At 45.0% G+C, this 24,573-nt stretch overlaps 1 protein-coding gene and 1 pseudogene across 3 annotated transcripts in view; both read right to left on the bottom strand.

The window, feature by feature from the left end:
- LOC125086968 (ATP-sensitive inward rectifier potassium channel 12-like) overlaps positions 1-24,573 on the bottom strand; it is an 874,374-nt gene that overhangs the window by 756,215 nt on the left and 93,586 nt on the right. The window lies entirely within an intron of this gene.
- LOC125086971 (cilia- and flagella-associated protein 251-like) overlaps positions 4,842-24,573 on the bottom strand; it is a 39,830-nt pseudogene continuing 20,098 nt past the window's right edge.

Here is a 24,573-nt window from a genome sequence, read left to right on the forward strand (position 1 = left end):
GGGTGCCGCTGCCCAAGGACAGCAGGGCTAGAGCTGTGCTCAGGGCCTGGAGTGGGTCTGGAGCCTGAGCTGCCGGCTGTCCATGCCGGGGAGAGCTGTGAAGGGTGCTGGCCTGGGTGCCGCTGCCCAAGGACAGCAGGGCTAGAGCTGTGCTCAGGGCCTGGTGTGTGTCTGGAGCCTGAGCTGCCGGCTGTCCATGCCGGGGAGAGCTGTGAAGGGTGCTGGCCTGGGTGCCCCTGCCCAAGAACTGTTGGGCCAGAGCTGTGCTCAGGGCCTGGTGTGTGTCTGGAGCCTGAGCTGCCGGCTGTCCATGCGGAGGAGAGCTGTGAAGGGTGCTGGCTCCAGGCCACTGCCCACCAACAGCCCTGAGTGGGGCCTGGGCAGTAGATCCCGGGTTGCCACTACCCCCAGGCAGCGCAGGCAGCCCTGGGGGGACTGTGACTGAGGACATGCTGCCCCTGGGTGGCATCGAGAGGGCCTGGGTAGATGCAAAGTTGCTCCCACTGCAGCCAGGGTGAGACCCCAAGTGGAGAGGCTGGGAAGAAGGGGAGCATTCTATGGAGGTAACCTGGGTGTCAGAGGCTGGCAGGGGAGCAGCCACTGCAGCAGACAGGGCCAAGGCACTGGATGGCCAAGTTGGGTCGGAGCTACAGGTGGCCTCTGTGTCCCCTCGAAGAGTATCTTGGATGCGCTGGAGAGCAGCTCTCTTTTCCCGGTCCAGGTCTTCAGCAGTCACTCGAAACCCCAGCTCAGGGGGTGACGGCAGCCTCAGAGGCTCCCCTCGCCTGTGTGGCAGCAGAGGAAACTTGCGTTTTCGGGGCCTGGAACAGTCAGCTGGGGATGAGCCGTTCCTCTGCGTTGCCGTCTGCCCGGTGGTGGTATCGGCATCCTTTTCCAGCTGGTTCTTCTTCTGGCAAAGTGCAGGCGCTCCGGCAGGACACAAGGGGCTCTTCTGGCTGACTTTTTTGGGGGACCTCGGGGGCCACAAGGCCTGACTTGTGGCCAGACCCCTCCTCCTCTGCACCGGGTGGCAGCCCCTGGTGGAACTGTAGGAACTCGTTATGGCATTTCGAGTGGGGCAGGAGCTCCTAAGGGAGCTGGGGGACTTCTTACTGCATGGGTCTTCTGAGCTCTCTTCCCGGGGGACGGCTCTCAGCAGAGGCCCAGGCCTGGGCACAAAGGAAGAGAGGCCTCCGTGGACCCCCAGGGGCCTAAATGCCCCCTGTGGGGCCCCAGGGCCTTTAGGGTCCTTTGTCTGAGTCTGTAGCTCGGCCATCCCCTTGCCGCTCTCTCTGGGGTCTCTGCACACCGGCTCCGCTGTGGAGACATCGTGGACATTCCTGGGTGCTGAGGGCGGCAGCCTGGTGACGACGTGCTTCTGCAGCACACAGGGGGTGACGGTGTCCACGATGGACTCGCAGCGGTGGCGGCAGGACACCTGCGATCCGGCAGCCGACAGCATCGCCTTCAGCTGGCAGCCCCACCTGCAGGAGGAGGTGAGGAGCCCCAGAAGAAAGCGCGGGGTCGCCAGGATCCCGGAGTACCTTCTGCAAGCTGCTAGGACTGAGCGTGGTAGCCAGCTCGCCCGGTACTTGGAGGGCCGCCTGCGAGTGGACCCCGGGGCCTGGACCGCCGGGCGAGCCCTGGGCGCCAAGAGTAGTCTGCGGCCACAGTGAGTCGGGTGGGGGCGGACCAGCCCTCCTGGCAGGTGCGGACCCCGCAAAGACCGGGGCTGGGGGGAGGGGCACGGCCCGCTCAAGGAGGTGCCCATAGAGCAGTCAGGTAAGGCCAGATGCTGAGGATAGCGAACTAGGCTCGCAGCGCTCTCCTTCAGCTGCCAAGTCACGGCAGAAGGTCTAGAGCACAATGTGGGGCCTGTTGCCAGGACACAGCTTTGGAACCTGGAACCTGAGGAACGAGCGCACGTGCAGGAACCCCTGTGCACGCGCACAGCTTCTGTTGGGCCGCCGCCCAGTGCATGACTCAGGCCTGCAGAGGTGCTGTGGAGGGGTTGACTCCCTCGTTCCCCACCCTCGGGGGCTCACAGATCTCTCGGGCTTGAAGGCTAAACGGAGGGAGAGGAACGGGGGTGCAGTGGGTGCCAGCCATCTCCCCTGGCTGGGCCCGAAGCACTAAGGGACAAGAGCTGGTCCCATTGCCGAGCCCCTACGGACCCGTCAGGCAGGCATTGCAGGGCTGCATGCATCCTCTCTTCCCTCAGCAAGTGCTCGCAGTGCCTTCTTCTCTGGGTGTCAGGCCCTTTGGTTCTGGGTGTTATCCTGGACAGTGGGCTCACAGTGTTGTGTGACTCTGGCCTCTAGGAGACGCTCTGAAGACCTTTAGGGTTCTTTCCCCATTTTGATTAATCCAGCAACAGGGTGAAGGTCCAAGTGGGCATTCTGTCTTGCCTTTTGTCCACCATTCTTGTTCCAGTGCCCTTGGCCTGCCCTTGCCATGCTCCTCGTGTACACTTGGCACACCCACATCTGGGGTTACACCTACAGCTGAGTCTCTCCTCTACTCTCCCTGAAGATCCCACAGACTGGATTCCATTCACAGAACTTTCCTTACTTTCTGACAGCACCCGGTGTGGAGTCTCCTTGGACAGTCCCCACAAGCACCCACTGAAACCCAAGGGGCAATCGTTTCTGGTAACACCCTCTCAGGAGACCCCAGCGGTCCCCTGGCGCGTGTGGGTCCACACAGCAACGGGCGGTAAGCCCCCCGGTCAGCTACAGCTGCGATCCTGGTGGTCTCTGGGCTTTTCTCTCTTGGTGCTGCTGCCGCTCAGAACCGAATTCTCACCACTGACTGCGGCAACTGCCGTGCCAAGTTCTTCATGTCTGTTCATCCCTATACAGTCCTCAGAGGCACTTTAAGAAGGAGGGAGTCTTCTCTTCCCTGTTCCGTAGTTGGGGACGCTCAGACATGCAGATGATTCACCGCCTGTCCCAGGTCACCCAGCTGGTGGGCGGGTGCCAGCCCGAGTCCATGCTGAGAGCTGGGTCCTAGAGGCTTGCAGGCTTGGCTAGAACTCAGGCCCTGACCTTCCCTCATCCGTATAGGTCTTAGAGCTTGCTGGACAAGGGTGGGAAGGGGGAAAAGGTGCTGAGCAGTCCCCACACTGGGACTGGGGCCTGAGCGGGGCCCGTTCCCTGTAACCTGGCCCTGACCCTGACAGCTATATTTGCAGTGTGGCCCATAGGCCGGGCGGACCCCTGTCCCCCACAGGGCCCCCTTTGCCACTCTCCCAGGAAGTACGGCTTGGGCTTTAAGGATGCTGGCCTGAGCATGCAAGAAATGTGGCCTGGGGGCTGAGAGATGACGCTGACTGCCCTGGACACAGTGGCAGGTAGATGGGAAAGATGAGGCAGCATGCAGACAGAGAAGCAGAGAAGGGGCAGCACTGCAGGAGGAGGTGGGAGGGGAGAGGAACAGAGGGGACTGACAACACACACACACACACACACACACACACACGCACGCACACACAGAGACACAGGGGAGGTAGGAAACAGGGGAGGAGCAGCGACCCAGGGATACAGTGAGGCCATCTAGATCCTGCCCTTCCTCCTGGCTGCACGTCAGGTCCCCAGTGGGCAGGTTACCCCCGCTGTGTCCTAGTCAGTCTCTTCCTCATCTGCATAGCAGTTTGGTGGGACCCTGTTCCTGCTTGCACGAGTGGGTGGCATCTACCGTCCCCTGTGTCCAGGGCTGGCCTAGTACCAGAGCTTTCATTTGCTTAGGGCCCAACCCACACCAGGGGCACACAGAGAAACTTCAAGCAATGACTGCTCCCGAGGCCACAGACATGCTGCTGGGGGCTCAGGAGGCTGAAAACTTGGCCTGGGAAGAGAATTTCTTTCCCTGGTGCTTTGCTGCTGAAAACGATTCCCCCAGGCCAGGAGCCAGCTGTGTTCTTGGATAGTCTGTGGCCATGGAGTAGGAGGACAACCCCCCACCCCATATGGGAAGCCTGGGAGGTGGGTTTCTGAAATCCTGAACTGTAATCCCATCGGTAATAGTCCAACAGTTTGCTTTGACCAAAGATCCTCTGTATTTGAACATGCTTTCCAATTGTTCAGTAATGGGAGTCCCAACCTAACATAGCTCACATGTTTTTATATGTGGATATAGATTTTTATCTATCCATAGAGAAAAATGACAAAATTCTTTGTTTTTAGAGGTTATTTCTCATACCTGAATTCATCTCTACACCCAGGGTAGGACTCAAACTCACAACCCTGAGACCAAGCTTCACACACTCCACCGAATGAGCCATCCGGGCAGCTCGTCTTTCTAGAGGTTATTTCTAAAATTCGGCCTTAAAATTTTTTAAAGACTTTTATTTACTTATTTGTCAGAGAGAGTTGGAGAGCACAAGCAGGGGGTAGGGGTTGCAGCAGAGGGAGAAGCAGATTCCCCTTTGAGCAGTGAGCCCAATGCAGGACTCCATTCCAGGATGCCGGCCTCATGACCTGAGATAGGCAGATGCTTAACACACTGAACCAGTCGGGTGTCCTGAAAATTCTGCTGAAATGTAACCTGGGCAATTATCTATTTATTTATGTTATTAATAGTTTTGTTATTATTATTATTAATTTTAATATTTTATTTTTAAATTAAATTTATTTTATTTTCTTATATTAATTTTATTTTTTAATTCATTTTTATTATTTATTTATTTAAGATTTATTTATTTATTATTTATTTATTTAAGATTTTTAAAATTTATTTAACACAGAGAGAGATAGAGGTCACAAGTAGGCAAAGAGGCAAGCAGAGGGATACGGGGAAGCAGGCTCCCTGCTGAGCAGACAGCCCAATGTGGGGATCGATCCCAGGATCCTGGGATCACGACCTGAGCCGAAGGCAGAAGATTAACCCACTGAGCCACCCAGGTGCCCTAGATTCATTAACAAGTTACCTTACAATAAAAAGGTCACCTTTTAGAGTGCAGTCTGGAGGATACTTTGATTTTTTGGTGGGGGGAGCTGTTGGGGCCTTGGAAAATGACAGGGTCCTTATGGAGCTCAGTCTGATGTTGCTGTACCAGTTAACAATGGACAGGGTCCGATTGTAGAACTTAATGTTACTCTATTATCACCTGTGACAATATAGCTGAAATGGAGAAAAACATCTGTTTGGGAACGAACAGTAGTAAGTACCATCTCCTGAACAGCTCATTTTGTGTCCGGCTCTAGACTCCAGCTGTTGTACAAATTTCACCTTAATACTGTCCTACGAGGCTGATTTTACAGTTGCTTCACTTTACATCTGGGAAACTAAGGCTCAGAGAAGTTGAGAAATTTGCCCAAGGCCTGGGGTGGCCAGATTTAGCAAATAAAAAATGCAGAATGCCCAATGAAATTTGAATTTCAGTGGAGCAAGCAGTAATCTTTCAGTAGAATAGGTTCCAAATACCACTGGGGACCAACTTACACACGGCAGCCCCATCAGGCCCTGTGGCTAGACTGTGCAGGGACCCAGGTGTACCTAATGCAAAGCACACGCTCTGTCTCACTCTCCTCTCCCCGCCCTCTCCCATCAGCCACGTGCAGTGGCAGTGGGCATTGATTGACATTCTCTGCCACGAGACCACAGAGGACACCAGAGTCCGTCCACCAGCCTCTGAAATCACACAGCTTGGCAAAAGCACACAATCCACTTTACAGGAGGGCACTGCTCTCAGAGCCATATAAAACCCTGTCCAGTTGTCACAGCCAAAGGCAGTGTCCTGTGACATAATGGCTTTTATTTCCAGTTCTCAGATCCATCCCAAATGGTCTTTTTTTAAAGCTTCTGGCATAAGTTTAATCATGGTGGTGGGGGGGCAGGATGGGGGATGAATTTCCTCTTATAGCTGCAAAGTGATTAAATGCAGTTTCTGATTAATAAGCGAGGCAGGTGGGCAGAGTAATTGGCGAGAACATCTTTCACTGCCCTCTGCTGGAGAGAAATGGCAAAACAGGCCAAGTGTTTTCAAGATCCTTGGTGGGCTCCCTGGTCCTGGCTGGGTTTTATTTACCATGGAGAGAGGGGAATCCAGGCCTGGCATTCACTGGGCCCTAGCCCCCCAATTAATTAAAGGCTGATTCATCATCAGCTGCAATTCTTCTACTGTATTTTCCACACCCCTGAGTGAGGACAATTTGCATTTCTCTTTGACATGCCAGGACCTCACCGCTCTCTGTATTAAAATAAATGAAAAAAAAAAAAAAAGCAGGGCTTTTGGAAAGCAGATGGCACAGTGACTCCAAACACATGCGCATGGTCTCTGTCATGAGGCAGAGTCCTCCGTCCCTGTCGGGAACTTCTCAAGCATACTGAGCTTCATCTAGAGCTCCCCTATGCCAAACAAGGTGCTAGAGTTTTACATGGCTTGTCTCACAAAAATTCTCATAAAATCACTCTGAGGGAGAGTGTTGTCATGCCCATTTTGCACGTGGAAAAATGGAGGCTCGGCCAAGTTAAGTCCCTTGTCCCGAGTCATTCAGCAAGGAAGGGACACATCTGGAATGTGAACCCCTTTCCATCTGAGACTAAGGCCTTTAATGACCCTCTCTGAGCCCCCACAGCCTCTCCAGTCAGCAAACTTTATAAAGTTCTGTTGTATTTCATCTTTTCATAATGGGTAAGTGTTGTTTTCTAATCAGAAGAAACAATATAGTTATTTATGTCATCTCCTTAAAACTAAAGTACATAATATTTAGGGTTAAAATGACTCTAATTAGTGTGGAAGGAAAAAAACAAGTTTTTCTTTCACCAACACAAAGGGGTTCTTTAAAAGTAATACATGGCCATGATTTAAAAGAAAAAAAAAGGCAAACCAGGGAGGAGTCAAGATGGCAGAGAAGTAGCAGGCTGAGACAACATCAGATAGCAGGAGATCAGCAAGATAGCTTATCAATCCATCCCAAACACCTACAAACCCAACAGGAGACCAAAGAGAAGAAGAGCAGCAATTCTAGAAACAGAAAATCAACCACTTTCTGAAAGGTAGGACCAGCGGAGAAGTGAATCCAAAGCGACAGGAAGATAGACCGCAGGGGGAGGGGCCGGCTTCCGGCAAGAGGCAGAGAAATGGAGCACAAAAATCAGAACTTTTAAAAGTCTGCTCCACTGAGTGACATCGCTCCAGAGGCTAAGCCGGGGTGAAGCCCATGCCAGGAGAGCATGGCCTCAGGTCCCTCAGGCTCACAGAAGGATCGGGGCTGTCTGAGTGTTGCAGAGTTAGAGTTAGTTAGTATTAGAGTGGGGAAGCCGGCTACAGAGACGGAATCGAGGAGCGAGCTCTCAACTCAGGATTACCTTATTGTGATCCATGGCACAGGCCACTACTCTGTGAGCAGGGACCCCACAAAATCCAGGGAAACCCCCCCTGGAAGAACTCAGGGATCGGTGGGGTTCAGAGACTCCAGGCAGGGCTGTGTGCCAGAGGCAGAGAAGCTTGGTCACAGATTGGAGGCCAAGGAGAGGGGAGTGATTGAGTGCTTTTCTCCAAGGGCGCACTGAGGAGTAGGGCCCCGAGCTCTCGGCTCCTCTGGGCCAGAGATTGGGAGGCCGCCATTTTCATTCCTGACCTCTGGAACTCTATGGAAAGCATTCAGGGATAGTGAACCCGAGCAGATTACTTAGCCTGGCCCCTGGTAAGGGCGGTGCATTTCCGCCTTGGGCAAAGACACTTGAGAATCACTATAATATGCCCCTCCCCCAGAAGGTCAACAAGAAATCCAGCCAAGACCAAGTTCATATACCAAGAGAACAGCAGAATTCCAGAGGAGGAGAAAGCAAAGCATGGAATTCATGGCTTTCTCCCCATGATTCTTTAGTCTTGCAAAGTTAATAAGTTTTTTTAATTTTATTTTTTTTCTTCCACTAAATTTTTTTTAACTTTTACCCTTTCCTCTTTTAATGTTTTTAACTAGTTTCTCTTAACAATACCTTTCACAAAAAAAATATTTTTTTGGAACCTTCATTATTAAAGTCATATTTTATCCTTCAGTGTATCTAACTTTATTTTTTGTTTACACATAGGGTTTTTTCTTCTAAAAAAAATTTGGGTTACAACTTCTTCTAATAGATCAAAATACACCCTAAATCTAGCACAGGGCTTTGTTATAGTCTCCAGCCTGAGCAAATTGTCTCCAATTTCTTTTTCTTTATTCTCCCAAACAATTTATCCTTATCAACTCATTTTATAGAAATTTAAAAAAAATTTTTCATCTTTATAATCATATTCCATCCTTCATTGTGTTTACCCTTATATATGTGTTTCATTCTTTAAAATTTTGGGAGGTAGTTTCTTCTAAGAGACCAAAATACTCCCAAAATTAAGTGGATGACCCTGTGCTATTCAACAGTCTAATATATTTTTTTCTTTATTTGTTTACTGTTTAAATTTTTTTTCTGAACTTCTTTTTACCCCCTTTCTTCCCCCCATGATTTGGGGTTTCTTCTGATTTGGTTAAAGCACATTTTCCTGGGGTCTTTGCCAACCTTTTAGTATTTTATTCGCTCCTTCATATATTTTTATCTGGATAAAATTGCAAGTCGGAAAAACTCACCAAAAAAAAAAAAAAAGAACAAGAGGCATTACCGAAGGCTAGGGACCTAATCAATACAGACATTGGTAATATGTCAGATCTAGAGTTCAGAATGATGATTCCCAAGGTGCTAGCCAGGCTTGAAAAAGACATGGAAGATATTACAGAAATGCTGTCTGGAGAAATAAAAGCCCTTTCTGGAGAAATAAAAGAACTAAAATCTAACCAAGTTGAACTCAAAAATGCTGTTAATGAGGTGCAATAAAAAAAAAATGGAGGCTCTCACTGCTAGGATAAATGAGGCAGAAGAAAGAATTAGTGATATAGAAGACCAAATGACAGAGAATAAAGAAGCTGAGCAAAAGAGAGACAAACAACTACTGGACCACAAGGGGAGAAATCGAGAGATAAGTGATACCATAAGATGAAACAACATCAGAATAATTGGGATTCCAGAAGAAGAAGAAAGAGAGGGGGAGCAGAAGGTATATTGGAGAGAATTATTGTAGAGAATTTCCCTAATATGGCAAAGGGAAAAAGCATCAAAATCCAGGAGGTGCAGAGAACCCCCCCCACAAAATCCGTAAGAAGAGGTCCACACCCTGTCATCTAATAGTAAAATTTACAAGTCTTAGAGACAAAGAGAAAATCCTTAAAGCATCACAAGTCTGTAACATACAATGTAACATACAATGGTAAAAACATTAGATTGGCAGCAGACTTATCGACAGAGACCTGGCAGGCCAGAAAGAGCTGGCATGATATATTCAGAGTACTAAATGAGAAAAACATGCAGCCAAGAATACTATATCCAGCTAGGCTATCATTGAAAATAGAAGGAGAGATAAAAACCTTCCAGGACAAACGAAAACAAAGAATTTGTAAACACCAAACCAGCTCTACAGAAAATATTGAAAGGTGTCCTCTAAGCAATGAGAGAGCCTAAAAATAGTAGACCAGAAAGGAACAGAGATATATAGTAATAGTCGCCATAAAGGGAATACAATGGCATGAAATTCATATCTCTCAATAGTTACCTGGAATGTAAATGGGCTAAATGCCCCAATCAAAAGACACAGGGTATCAGAATGGATTAAAAAAAAAATCAATAGGTTGTCTACAAGAAACTCATTTTAGACCCAAAATCACCTCCAGATTTAAAGTGAGGGGTGGAAAACAATTTACAATGCTAATGGACATCAAAAGAAAGCTGGGGTGGCAATCCTTAGATCAATTAGATTTTAAGCCAAAGACTATAGTAAGAGACGAGGAAGGACACTATATCATACTCAAAGGGTCTGTCCAGGAAGAAGATCTAACAATTTTAAATATCTATGCCCCTATCATGGGAGCAGCCAACTATATAAACCAATTAAGAACAAAATCAAAGAAACACATCAACTATAATACAAAGAGAGAAGGGGACTTTAACACTCCCCTCACTAAATGGGAAGATCATCCAAGCAAAAGATCAACAAGGAAATAAAGGCCTTAATGATGCACTGGACAAGATAGATATCACAGATCTATTCAGAACATTCCATCTGAAAGCAACAGAATACACATTATTTATTCTCTAGTGCACATGGAACATTCTCCAGAATAGATGACATCCTGGGCCATACATCAGGTCTCAACTGGTATCAAAAGATTGGGATCATTCCCTGCATATTTTCAGGCCACTGCTCTGAAGCTAGAACTCAGTCACAAGAGGAAATCTGGGAAGAACCCAAATACATGGAGACGAAACAGCATCCTTCTAAAGAATGAAAGGGTCAACCAGGAAATTAAAGGAGAATTGAAAAAACTCATGGAAACAAATGATAATGAAAACACAGTGGTTCAAAATCTGTGCGACACAGCAAAGGCAGTCCTGAGAGGAAAATATATAGCGATACAAGCCTTTCTTAAGAAACAAGAAAGTTCTCCAATGAGCAACCTAACCCTACATGTAAAGGAGCTGGAGAAAGAACAGCAGAGAAAGCCTAAACCCATCAGGAGAAGAGAAATCCCAAAGATCAGAGCAGAAATCAATGAAATAGAAACCAGAAAAAAAAAAATAGAACAAATCAACGAAACTAGGAGCTGGTTCTTTGAAAGAATTAATAAGATTGATAAAACCCTGGCCAGACTTATCAAAAAGAAAAGAGAAAGGACCCAAATAAATGAAATCATGAATGAAAGAGGAGAGATCACAACCAACAACAAAGATATACAAACAATTATAAGAACATATTATGAGCAACTCTATGCCAGCAAATTTGACAATCTGGAAGAAATGGATGCATTCCTAGAGACATATAAACTACCACAGCCGAACCAGAAAGAAATAGTAAACCTGAACAGACCCATAACCAGTAAGGAGATTGAAACAGTCATCAAAAATCTCCAAACAAACAAGAGCCCAGGGCCAGACAGCTTCCCAGGGGAATACTACCAAACATTTAAAGAAGAATTAATTCCTATTTCCTGAAACTATTCAAAAAAAAAAAAAAAAAAAAAAGAAATGGAAGGAAAACTTCCAAACTCATTTTATGAGGCCAGCATCACCTTGATCCCAAAACCAGACAAGGATTCCATCAAAAAAGAGAATTACAGACTGGGGACCTGGGTGGCTCAGTGGGTTAAAGCCTCTGCCTTCGGCTCAGGTCATGATTCCAGGGTCCTGGGATCGAGCCCCACATCAGGCTCTCTGCTCAGCAGGGAGCCTGCTTCCTCCTCTCTCTCTATCTGTCTGCTTGTGATCTCTGTCTGTCAAATAAATAAAAGAGAGAGAGAGAGATTACAGACCAATATTCTTGATGAACAGAGATGTTAAAATTCTCACCAAAATACTAGCCAATAGGATCCAACAGAACATTAAAAGGATTATTCATCACAACCAAGTGGGATTTATTCCAGGGCTGCAAGGTCGGTTCGACATCCGCAAATCAATCAATGTGATACAATACATTAATAAAAGAAAGAACAAGAACCATATGATACTCTCAATAGATGCTGAAAAGGCATTTGACAAAGTACAGCATCCCTTCCTGATCAAAACTCTTCAAAGTGTAGGGATAGAGGGCACATACCTCAATATCATCAAAGCCATTTATGAAAAACCCACTGCAAATATCATTCTGAATGGAGAAAAACTGAGAGCTTTTCTGCTAAGGTCAGGAACACGGCAGGGATATCCATTATCACCACTGCTATTCAACATAGTACTAGAAGTCCTAGCCTCAGCCATCAGACAACAAAAAGAAATTAAAGGCATCCAAATCAGCAAAGAAGAAGTAAAACTATCACTCTTTGCAGATGATATGATACTATATGTGGAAAACCCAAAGACTCCACTCCACATCTGCTAGAACTTGTACAGGAATTCAGTAAAGTGTCGGGATATAAAATCAATGCACAGAAATCAGTTACATTTCTTTACACCAACAACAAGACAGAAGAAAGAGAAATTAAGGAGTCAATCCCATTTACAATTGTACCCAAAACCATAAAATACCTAGGAACAAACTGAACCAAAAAGGCAAGGATCTATACTCAGAAAAATATAAAGAACTCATGAAATAAATTGAGGAAGACACAAAGAAATGGAAAAATGTTCCATGCTCATGGATTGGAAGAACAAATATTGTGAAAATGTCTATGCTACCTAAAGCAATCTACACATGTAATGCAATCCCTATCAAAATCCCATCCTTTTTTTTTTTCAAGGAAATGGAACAAATAATCCTAAAATTTACATGGAACCAAAAAAGACTTCAAATAGCCAGAGGAATATTGAAAAAGAAAGCCAAAGTTGGGGGCAACACCATTACAGATTTCAAGCTCTGTTACAAAGCTGTCATCATCAAGACAGTATGGTACTGGCACAAAAACAGACACATAGATCAATGGAACAGAATAGAGAGCCCAGAAATAGACCCTCAACTCTATGGTCAACTAATCTTTGACAAAGCAGGAAAGAATGTCCAATGGAAAAAAGACAGCCTCTTCAACAAATGGTGTTGGGGAAATGGGACAGCCACATGCAGAAAAATGAAACTGGACCATTTCCTTACACCACACACAAAAATAAACTAAAAATGGATGAAGGACATTAATGTGAGAAAGGAATCCATCAAAATCCTTGAAGAGAACTCAGGCAGCAACCTCTTTGACCTCAGCCACAGCAACTTCTTCCTAGGAACATTGCCAAAGGCAAGGGAAGCAAGGGCAAAAATGAACTACTGGGATTTCATCACGATCAAAAGCTTTTGCACAGCAAAGGAAACAGTTAACAAAACCAAAAGACAACTGACAGAATGGGAGAAGATATCTGCAAATGACATATCAGATAAAGGCCTAGTATCCAAAATCTATAAAGAGCTTATCAAAATCAACACCCAAAGAACAAATAATCAAATCAAGAAATGGGCAGAGGACATGAACAGACATTTCTGCAAAGAAGACATCCAGATGGCCAACAGACACATGAAAAAGTGCTCCACATCACTCGGCATCAGGGAAATACAAATCAAAACCACCATGAGATATCACCTCACACCAGTCAGAATGGCTAAAATTAACAAGTCAGGAAATGACAGATGCTGGCGAGGATGCAGAGAAAGGGGAACCCTCCTACACTGTTGGTGGGAATGCATGCTGGTGCAACCACTCTGGAAAACAGCGTGGAGGTTCCTCAAAAAGTTGAAGATAGAGCTACCCTATGACCCAGCAATTGCACTACTGGGTATTTACCCTAAAGATACAAACGTAGTGATCCGAAAGGGCACGTGCACCCAAATGTTTATAGCAGCAATGTTCACAATAGCCAAACTATGGAAAGAACCTAGATGTCCATCAACAGATGAATGGATAAAGAAGATGTGGTATATATATACAATGGAATACTATGCAGCCATCCAAAGAAATGAATTCTTGCAATTTGCAACACATGGATGGAACTAGAGGGTATTGTGCTTAGCGAAATAAATCAGTTGGAAAAAGACAACTCTCATATGATCTCCCCGATATGAGGAAGTAGAGATGCAACGTGGGGGGTTTGGGGGTTAGGAAAGAATAAATGACACAAGATGGGATCGGGAGGGAGACAAACCATAAGAGACTCTTAATCTCACAAAACAAACTGGGAGTTGCTGGGGGGAGGGGGGTAGGGAGAGGGTGGTGGGGTTTTGGACATTGGGGAGGGTATGTGCTATGGTGAGTGCTGGGAAGTGTGTAAACCTGGCGATTCACAGACCTGTACCCCTGGGGCTAATAATGCATTATATGTTTATAAAAATAAAAATTTTTTTAAAAAGCAAACCAATTAGTACAAATGAGATCATAAGAAGAGGTGAAGCCACCCCCACCCTTGATCCTGCTTCTCTGTTCTTTTCCTCAGAGGCACCAAACATTCCCAGTTAATAAGGAATTTCTCCAGAAATATTCACAGCATATATAAAATATGTGTATACATCCAAAAGGGTTGTAATATACTTTGGTAATCACTGATAGCTGCTTTTTTATTAAGTTAATTACAGATCCACTGTAGTGAGCACAGTGATGCCCTCTTTCTGAAAATGAACCAATTTATAAGGTTTGATTTGAGGAAAGCCCACAGAGGCGGAGATAGGCTATTGTGGGCAGTAGATGGCCCAGACAACCAGCTTCCCTTCCATTGTCGTGGAAAGTATTTGTGTTAAATTCAAATGAAAGATTGAATGGCTAAATTTTCCCATGGGCTCGTTGAAGGTCTGCATTTCAGAAGACAGATTACACATTACGTTGGTGATAAATATAAAACAAAGCATTTGTCAGTATAACATATTTTATAATATTACATTGATTTGCAGTAGGAAAAAAGATAAAATCAAAAAACCAATCACTAGAGGGGCGCCTGGGTGGCTCAGTGGGTTAAGCCGCTGCCTTCGGCTCAGGTCATGATCCCAGGTCCTGGGTTCGAGCCCCGCATCGGGCTCTCTGCTCAGCAGGGAGCCTGCTTCCTCCTCTCTCTCTCTGCCTGCCTCTCTGCCTACTTGTGATTTCTCTCTGTCAAATAAATAAATAAAATCTTTAAAAAAAAAAAGATTTAAAAAAAAAAAAAAACAATCACTAGGAAATCTTTTCTCCATGAATTGCCATGGTGCAGGCCCTTCTGAACCTCTGAAGGTTTGCTAGGAGCAAGTGAAGGGCTGTGTACGGAGTTCATTAAACTGTTTGCTTCAAGCAAATGAAAAAGTGTTTAACCACTTGTTTATATCTGTTCAACTTCTCTTACTGAGGTTTCAGAGACTGAGAAAAGAAACTAATGTCTGTCTTGTGCAAAAGCATGCTCCAGTTGTAAGATATCACAGAATAATTATCCCAGTCTTATAACTATAAACTTTTCCCACAAACTATTTTCCCATCAGTAGAAATTAGTACTGTACACAGACATGCCCCTGACACCTCATGAAATCTGTGCTACATAAAATAAAGCATGAGAGCCATCTTTCTTAGGCAATGTCTTGGAGACAAATTGTAGAAAGAACCCAGAGTGGTGAGTGGAGCCCCACAATGAATGTACAGCGAATGAATCAATCAAAGAAATGCCTTCATTTGTCATGTGATACAGCAAGTTTGCTGCCCCCTTCTCTAACGACACAGAGAAGACCCTAGGGCTCACCTCTTCTGCCCTGAACACAGGAGGGTCAGAAAAACAATAACTGGTCAAGGGAGGCCATCAAGTTCTTCCTAAGAGCTGCTCAACTTCCATACAAGGCATTGTCATGGCTTGTGGGTTCTGTATTTGCAAACTCACCTACTCGCTAAAATTTATAACCCCAAAATCAACCCTTGTGGCCCTTTCATGATGGTTTGCAGACAAGTGCATGTGCAGAGTGGCAAAAATCTGACTCTCCCTGTGTACACGTTCCTAGCTGAGTCCAGTGAGGACATGCTCTGCCTTCTTATTCCAGCTTTCAAACTGTAAACAAGTGTCTTTCCAGGGTCTGCTTAGTGCCACGTGGGTCACGTTTTTGAGGTGCTTTTTGTTGGTGAGGGCAGTATTTAAACTAATGCAAACATGGTACTGAAAGGCAGTCTAGTGATGTACCCTCCAGAGAATATACCTGAGTTAGATAAATGTCATTCAGGCATGCGTTTCAGAGCTGCTGGCTGTGAGTCAGTGCTAATGCATCAACATTATGTATTAAATCGGTGTCTTCAAACAAAAACACACATGAGACAAGGTCATGTACCTATCTGTTGGAGAAACTGTTACGACCCGAGGCTGGCAGGAACCTAATCCTATACTTCTCCTAGGAGCAATGATTTTGTACTCGCTGAGGTCTGCAGAGACTTTGTGAAACTTAACTGCCACACATAATGAGAATTGACTTTATTGTTTGATAACTTTGATTTATGAAAAAGAGGTTTGGACAGAATCATCTTTGTATTCTCCATCGCAAAAATTTTTTTTGCATGCCCTCTTAAAAATAAATTTCTATAAATCCTACCAAGAGTGAAGAAAGAAAGCAGAAGAAACACCATCAGGTGCCCACTGAAGGCAGCTTACATGGGTGTCAAATGCAGAAATTGTGGCAGGAGACGGGACCCGAGGTCCACCTCAGATGTGACAATGGCTCCAGGTGAGCAGGCAGGCAAGATAACTTGCCTGACGCACCTGACGCACCACCTTTCTACTGGCTCTGAAATGTCTAAATACCTAAGATCATGTTTTATTATTCTGAAAACCGGGTAGCCTAAAAATGAGCCACTCACGTTCAACTCTTTATTATATCACTCCGAAATAACTTTTCATTCTCTGTCATATGCACACATACATTAGTAAAGCCATTACTTTTTGGGGGGTATTTTCTCAGGGTAATCAAATTTCTTTTCCATAATATTTTATTTTGAACAATGGTTCCATTATTTTCAGGTGAGAATTCAATACAGTAAAGGACCCAAGTAAAAATATCAAATAATTTGCCCATGGTGTACTATCAAGACAAACAAAGAGTAGCCCGAAGTGACTAAGCTTACACATATTTACTCTCCACAACATCTGACATATAAAAATGCAGGAAGCATTACTCACTTTTTCTGTTAAACGTGGGGCACTGTGAGTAAGTATATCTCCCTCTTCATACTTGAGGGGTACAGAAAAAATAATCACCACTACAAAAAGACCTGGTTTTTAAAAGAAAGAACTACTATAACCACAAAGTCAAAAGCAATGCATCTAAACAGGGTCAGAGCTTTGCAACCTCATCAGATAAGAGAACCTGCTTCAAGGAACATCTGAAAGCATTCGGAAAGAAAAGCAAATATGTAAAAAAAAAAAAAAATGCCACAAATGATTGTGACTTTAAATGGTAGTAAATGAAAATCTGAATGGTACATTTCTAAGGCATTAAGGCTACAATAAGTACCAGAAGTAACTACTAGCACTGAAAATTGGTGATTGAATCAGTGTTTTTGTATTTGTTTTGCATTTTCAATTGATGTAAAGTTCACATAACATAAAATTAAACATTAATCTTTTTATTATTTTTTAAAGATTTTATGCTTTAAGTATTTTTAAAATTTAAATTCAAGTAGTTATAAAGATTTTATTTTGAGGGGTGCCTGGGTGGCTCAGTGGGTTAAGCCTCTGCCTTCGGCTCAGGTCATGATCCCAGGGTCCTGGGTTCGTGCCCCACTTTGGGCTCCCTGCTCAGCAAGGAGCCTGCTTCCCCCTCTGCCTCTTGAGATACTTTTGATCTCTGTCAAATAAATAAAATCTTTAAAATAAATAAATAAATAAATAAATAAATAACAATTTTATTTTGAAGTAATCTCTACACCAAACAACTCCAAGATCAAGAGCCACGTGCTCCACTGACTGAGCCCTCCAGACATTCCAACCATTAGTCATTTTAAAGTGTACAATTCGGGGACACTTAGTACACTAACAATGCTGGGCACCATCCCTTCTGTCTAGTTCAGGACATTTTCATCACCCCAAAAGGAAGACCCCCTCCATTAAGTTATCATGTACGCCCCTCCCCCGGGCCCAACAACCACCATTCTGTACTTTGTCTCAATGGATTCTCCTCTTCCAGAAATTTCACATCGATGGACTCGTACAGCACATGGTTTGTTGTGTATGGCTTCTTTCCTTTACCATGATGTATACGAGGTTCATCCATGTCGTAGTGGGTGTCAGTGCCTCGTTCCTTTGTATGGCCGAATCATAGTCCATTGTACGGATGGACCACATTTTGTTTATGCATTCCTTAGCTGAGGGACATGTGGTTTGCTTCTACCTTTTGGTTACTGACAATCATACTGCTGCTATGAACGTTTGTATGTTTGTATTTGTCTGAATGCCTGTTTTAAATTCCTTTGGATTTAGGAATTGCTGGGTCATGTGGTAATTTTATGTTTAAGTTTGATGTTTTTTTAATCTCACGATTCTGCCCTGTGTCAGTATATACATTGCTGATCTGTTTGCTAATTCCTTTCCTAAAGGGGGTAAAAACCAAGGTCTTGGAAAACCCTGTATTTTTTAAACATGTTAAATACATTCAAATAAATATTTGCCTCATTACTTTAAAAAATTAAATGAAATTTAAATTATCTGCTTCTGATTTACTCTGTAATTAATCTTTAATTTTTTTTTAAATTTTTTTATTTTTTTCAGCATAACAGTATTCATTATTTTTGCACCACACCCAGTGCTCCATGTAATCCGTGCCCTCTACAATACCCACCACCTGGTGCCCCCAACCTCCCACCCCCCACCCCTTCAAAATCTGCTTCTGATTTAATGCACTAGTTTGCAATGAGACTAAAGTAAATGCTATAATTAAATCAAAACATTTTAATACATATTTATTGCTTCCTAAGTAGATGCTGTACGGTTACATTACCAAAACATCTCTACTCGGGGAATGAACATATACTTGTCCCTACATTTAAGACAAATCAAAATATTTCTACTTACCCACAAATAATATATTTCCTGTGTTTTATTTTTGCTCACTAATTCTTTATTATTGGTTGGATTAAAAGTAAGATAGCTCTGAAATATAAAGTGTGGAAATATATTACATTATGACAAATTTTCTGTTTTTTCTCTGGCTAAGCTAAACGTTAAAAATAAATAATATTTATATTATATTAAATAGCTGAGTAGGAATATAAAACAGAAAAGACAACAGCATTTTGTAAGCAATAGGAATAGAATTGAAACCCTGAGCGTTAAAATTAATGGTCTCAAATATGTCCCCTTTCTTATTTAGTCTTATTTATTATAATTCATCATCTGTAAATTGGAACAAGCAAAAGTAGCACAACATTCACTAATAACCTTTATCCTGTGTCCTTTTGGACAAAAACTGCTACATACATATATCTAAATTTGACAAGGCCACAAGGTAACTTGGATTGAATGCAAATACTGGAAAGAGTTTCTGATTCCTGCCAACACGGAGAATAGCGTGGACTGCCTGGCTCCCTTCCCATAAATCAACCCTGTGGTAACTATGCAAGTGAGGAAACCACAAAGTGCAGAAACTGAACAACAGCCACACCACAACGGAGCTCCCTGGGGAGACTGAGGCACGTGTCCTGTGGGGGTATGTGTGTGGGAGGGGGTGGCTGTGGCCTGAGGTGAAGGGATGCAGGGGGCAGCCCTGGGAGACAGCTTCTAGAAACATGACTTAAGTTCCCTTCCTGCCACCTCCACACCATCACCTACTCCTTGCCTGCTCCAGGAATGTGAAGGACCAGTGCCAATGTTTGAGAAGTAATTTCGGGACAGCTCAATGGCCTCAGCAGGGGCGGGGTGGGGGTGGCCGAGGGAGTAGAACTGTTGGAAGCAAATGCATGGACAAGTCATCAAAAAGGCTGGAAATCAGCCTCAAATCACTGTGATTTGTGATGCGATTAATCAGTTAATCTCCTTAACTTTGCCAGATGCCAGCAAGAAGCAAAACTGAGTCTTCCTTGGAGGTAGTTACCATCCTGAGCCTCAAATTAGCTTAGGGTTATCCCCATCACAAAGGGAAGCCAAAGACTTTAAGTAAGGGAGTGGTATGATCTGTCCAGCTCACTTAAGAACTGTCACTCTGGTTGCTGCAGGAAGGTGGGAAGGACTGGGACAAGAGTGAACACAGCTCAGCTGGAAGGATGTTGTAGTCACGCAGGGAGCTGTGATGGCCGTGAAAATGGAGAGGGGAGGAAGGATTTCGGGTGCATCCTGGGAGTGCACAGGACTTAAAAGTCACGGGAATGGATGAGAACACCCAGGAAGAAGGTGTCGCCATAAGAGGAGCTCCTACAACTCAACCCTGAGGACGGCCAGCATTTAGAAGGCGTGCAGTGAAGGAGGACAAGGCCACAGAGGAGCCCAGGGAAGGTTGTGAGCCCAGGGAAGGTGTCTTCAGCACCCACTGGGAACGGTGCTTGTGCTGATGTAATAGTGCTCGCTTCACTTGGAAATGCCAGTGACTGTGATCAGCACAGATTTGATAGAGCTGTGGGTAGGTGGAAGACAGATCAGAAGAACCAAAATGTTCATCATCAGTAGGATAGATAAATGAGCTATATTATACTCAGACAAGAAGAGACTAGATAGGCATGAAAATAGTGAATTATAGCTCAGTAATCAAAATGGATGAATCTCAGAAACAAGGCAGACAAAATGAAGCAATTATGATTCCCGATGCACCAAACAAAACAGGTAAAACAAAATAGGATAGTGCTGAGGGAGGGGCGCCCGGCTGGCTCATCCAGTAGAGCCTGCAGCTCCTGATCTCAGGGTCCTGAGTTCCAGCCCCATGCTGGCTGTGGAGCCTACTTAAAAAAAAGTGGTGGTGGGGGGGGGGACCCAGGTGTCTCAGTTGGTTAAGCATCTGACTCTTGGTTTTGACTCAGGTCAGAATCTCAGAGTCCTGAGTTCGAGCTCCACATCAGGCTCTGCACCCAACATGGAGTCTGCTTGAGAGTCTCTCTCCCTCTCTGTATGCCCCTCCCTGCTCATGTTCTCGCTCGCTCTCTCTCTCTCTCTCTCTCACTCAGAGGGGAAAAAAAGGAAAGTACTGAGAGATACTTGCTAGACAAAAGTATACAGGAAAGCATGGGAATGTGTAACACAAAATCTGGGACACCAGTTAAATAGTTAACCCTAGTTAACTTGGAGATGGGATTGTGGAAGGAGGACAAAGGGATTTCTAGGGTTTGGGTGATGTTCTTTCTTGTGCGGCAGGAAACACACAGGTACCTTTTGTTTCATGCCTTAAAATGTACACATTTTGGATGTATGCCTCCTTTAGCAATGAAAATACAAAGAGATCAAATATTTTGTGCACAAAAGAGTAAATGAGACATGATGAAGTCAGAAACCAGGCACAGACAGCACCTCAGAGACATGGAACTGTGAAGAGGCGCAGAGAGCCAGAGCCAGAAGGAGACGCGCCATCAGTGGTGTCCCCCAGAGTTGGGGGAAACGAACGCATGTGTGTCTGCTCGGGGTATAGCCACCCAGCGGAGGGAGAGCGGATTGCTGCAGGAGAGGGCCTCGGGCGCCCGAGAGGAGTGGCATCTCGGGCACTGGCCGCTCTTACACGCAGAAGGGCAGGAGACGGTGGTGAGGATGAAGCATGTTGTAGGCTGGGAGTGAGAACAGGCCAGTGTTTGTATCTGATGGCCCCCATTCTCTCAACACAAAATGAGAGAGGTCATCAGCCAAGAGGAGGAGGAAGGGCTGTGGAGGGATGAAGAGAAGGTGTGAGACAGTTCGCTCTAGAAACGAAACAGCCAGCCTACTAGAAAGCTAGGCTGGGCTGGGCTGAGAGCTCGCTCACCCTTTGTGACTCAAGCCCAAACGAAGGGCTCCGTCCAGCTGGGCGGGCAGGAATGCAGAGCAGGCAGAAGACGGCAGAATCCTTCCAGACCTGGGGCCTTGCAGCACTGTCCACAGCACATTCCTCTGTGACCGAGATGTTGGCTCATCTGTTCTGTCAAACATGGCAGCCACTGGCCACAGGAGGCTGGGGAGTACTTGAAATGTAGTGACACTGAGGAAATGATTCTGTAGGTTTGTTTGTTTGTTTTTGTTTTGTTTTAAAGATTTTATTTATTTAATTGACAGAGATCACATAGCGGGCAGAGAGGCAGGCAGAGAGAGGGGGAAGCAGGCTCCCTACTGAGCAGAGAGCCGGATGTGGTGCTTGATCCCAGGACCCTGAGATCATGACCTGAGCCAAAGGCAGCAGCTTAACCCACTGAGCCACCCAGGCGCCCCTGAATCGCTAGTTTTATCTCACTCTAATCGACTTAAATCCAAGCAGCCACATGCATTCAGCGAAGTTCCATGACACAAAATCCTACAAATATCAGTTGTGTTTCTATAGGCTAGCAATGAAAACCCACGAAGGGAATGAAGAACACCAATCCACTTACAATATCATAAAAAGACCTAGGAATAAGCCTTTGGTGGAGGGTTTGTTTGCTGCAGAGGACACTGCTGAAGGAAACTCAAGAAGATGTAAGAGAATGGAAAGACAGCCTGTGCCCATGGCTTGTTTTGTTTTTTTGTTTGTTTGCTTGCTTTAAAGATTTTATTTATTTATTTGACAGACAGAGATCACAAGTAGGCAGAAAGGCAGGAAGGTGGGGGGGAAGCAGGCTCCCCACTGAGCAGAGAGCCTGATGCAGGGCTCCATCCCAGGACCCTGGGATTATGACCTGAGCAGAAGCTCAGAAGCTTTTACCCACTGAGCCACACAGGTGCCGCTGATCTCAGTGTTAAGAGGACAACTGCCCAAAGCAATCCACAGATTCAATGCAAGCTCTAAAAAGTCCCAGATTGGTTTCTTGCAGCAACAGAAAAACTCACTATGGCCTGTGGCTACTGTATCAGCTCAGCTTATAAAAGCTGTGAAGAAATTTTTTGCGGAGACCTAGAGGGAAGGTGGGGGGCCAGGAGAGACATGGACATGAAGCTGCAGTATGACGTCTGCCCAGCTGAGCCCAGTCACCCAGACCCTCTGACTGGGTTCTGGGTCCTGCACACAGGTGAGCACTTTGCACAGTGTCTGGCGCATCGTAGGGACCGAGCAGCCGTGTGGTGAGCAAAGGGTGCAAGGATGAGTACAACAACACAGAACAGAAGAGTAGGCTTGGTGGGTGTCCTTCGCAAGTCATTTCAAGCAAACTGAGACTAATAATTTCTGGGTCTCAGGAGCAGTTAAGAGCATGTCTAGAACAGGAAAGGCCGCTGGCCCATGACTTCAGACAAATTACCTAGTACTTAACAGTAGCAGTCCTTTGTGTTACTAAAGAACTCCTTCCCAGCACGTTTGCATGGACTGTGGGAGATACTTGCTGTAACAAACTTAGCAGAACCTGGCACATAATACATGCTCAAAAAAATATTGCTCACTATCAAGAAGATTAAAATGAGATCAAGGACACAGCAGTATTGTTTTTTGTGTTTTGTGTTTTGTTTTTGTTGTTTTTTTTTTAATTTTTTATTTTTTTCAGCATAACAGTATTCATTATTTTTGCACCACACCCAGTGCTCCATGCAATCTGTGCCCTCTACAATACCCACCACCTGGTGCCCCCAACCTCCCACCCCCCACCCCTTCAAAATTCTCAGATCATTTTTCAGAGTCCATAGTCTCTCATGGTTCACCTCCCCTTCCAATTTCCCTCAACTCCCTTCTCCTCTCCATCTCCCCTTGTCCTCCATGCTATTTGTTATGCTCCACAAATAAGTGAAACCATATGATAATTGACTCTCTCTGCTTGACTTACTTCACTCAGCATAATCTCTTCCAGTACCCCCATGTTGCTACAAAACTTGGGTATTCATCCTTTCTTTCTTTCTTTATTTTTTTTTATTTTTTTTTAATTTTTTTTTTCAGCATAACAGTATTCATTATTTTTGCACCACACCCAGTGCTCCATGCAATCCGTGCCCTCTACAATACCCACCACCTGGTGCCCCCAACCTCCCACCCCCCACCCCTTCAAAATTCTCAGATCGTTTTTCAGAGTCCATAGTCTCTCATGGTTCACCTCCCCTTCCAATTTCCCTCAACTCCCTTCTCCTCTCCATCTCCCCTTGTCCTCCATGCTATTTGTTATGCTCCACAAATAAGTGAAACCATATGATAATTGACTCTCTCTGCTTGACTTATTTCACTCAGCATAATCGCTTCCAGTCCCGTCCATGTTGCTACAAAACTTGGGGATTCATCCTTTCTTTCTTTTTTTTTTTTTTTTTTACAGCTTTATAAACATATATTTTTATCCCCAGGGGTACAGGTCTGCGAATCGCCAGGTTTACACACTTCACAACACTCACCATAGCACATACCCTCCCCGATATCCATAACCCCACCCCCTCTCCCAACCCCCTCCCCCCATCAACCCTCAGTTTGTTTTGTGAGATTAAGAGTCACTTATGGTTTGTCTCCCTCCCAATCCCATCTTGTTTCATTTACTCTTCTCCTACCCCCTCGACCCCCCATGTTGCATCTCCTCTCCCTCATATCAGGGAGATCATATGATAGTTGTCTTTCTCCGATTGACTTATTTCGCTAAGCATGATACCCTCTAGTTCCATCCACGTCGTTGCAAATGGCAAGATTTCATTTCTTTTGATGGCTGCATAGTATTCCATTGTGTATATATACCACATCTTCTTTATCCATTCGTCTGTAGATGGACATCTAGGTTCTTTCCATAGTTTGGCTATTGTAGACATTGCTGCTATAAACATTCGGGTGCACGTGCCCCTTGGGATCACTACGTTTGTATCTTTAGGGTAAATACCCAGCAGTGCAATTGCAGGGTCATAGGGTAGTTCTATTTTCAACATTTTGAGGAACCTCCATGCTGTTTTCCAGAGTGGTTGCACCAGCTTGCATTCCCACCAACAGTGTAGGAGGGTTCCCCTTTCTCCGCATCCTCGCCAGCATCTGTCATTTCCTGACTTGTTAATTTTAGCCATTCTGACTGGTGTGAGGTGATATCTCATGGTGGTTTTGATTTGTATTTCCCTGAT

The sequence above is a fragment of the Lutra lutra genome, chromosome 16 (assembly GCF_902655055.1).
Source record: "Lutra lutra chromosome 16, mLutLut1.2, whole genome shotgun sequence".
In the NCBI taxonomy this organism is placed as follows: Eukaryota; Metazoa; Chordata; class Mammalia; order Carnivora; family Mustelidae; genus Lutra; species Lutra lutra.